We start from the raw sequence: 741 nt of genomic DNA, 5'->3' as shown, positions 1-741 counted from the left end.
TCAAAGAGCCGCCCCCTGCTGACGTCAGCCAATCAGACCACAGGACGGACATCAGAGAGCCGCCCCTGCTGACGTTTAGTTCAGTTTATTTCTACAGCGCCAATTAACAACTCAGGTCATCTCAGGTCACTTTATAGATCCACATCAACCAGATCATCCAGTCAGATTGATCAAAGTTTTCTATCTAAGGAAAACCAGCTGATTGCATCGACTCTCCAGCAACCAATCAGATCACAGGACGGAGACACGCCCCCTCCCACCATGGTTCATTCATTAATTGGAAATAATTGACTGAAAACAGTCAGAATGAACTTTAGAGTTTTTGTTTCTATATTTTCAGCCGATAAACTCTCAGATTCCAGAACAGCTTCTAACATCAGACCTGAATGTTGAATAAAATGGAAAAAAACTGAAATATCTTTACTTTTGATCTCTGCTCAACTTTAAGAAATTTAACAAACTTTAGTTTTATACTCTGTGTACAAAATGACTAGAAAACGTTAATCTAAAGTTTAGACTTTTCTAGTTCAGTTTTTAATCTTTGATCAATATGAACATGAGCAGTTAGCAGACCCACCCAGAAAGTTTTCACACCCACATCTATTTCCTGGGATCTGATCTGACTAAGAGAACCTCTGATGTTCTCCAGCCCTCTCTACTCTGATGCCCCTAAATACGTCCCAGTTCAACCAGTAGCCTTCAGGTAGACAGCAATTCATTCAAACTTTTAGTAAAGTAAAA

The sequence above is a fragment of the Cyprinodon variegatus genome, unplaced genomic scaffold (assembly GCF_000732505.1).
Source record: "Cyprinodon variegatus isolate N-32 unplaced genomic scaffold, C_variegatus-1.0 Scaffold804, whole genome shotgun sequence".
NCBI lineage: Eukaryota > Metazoa > Chordata > Actinopteri > Cyprinodontiformes > Cyprinodontidae > Cyprinodon > Cyprinodon variegatus.
This window is presented reverse-complemented; position numbering follows the sequence as displayed.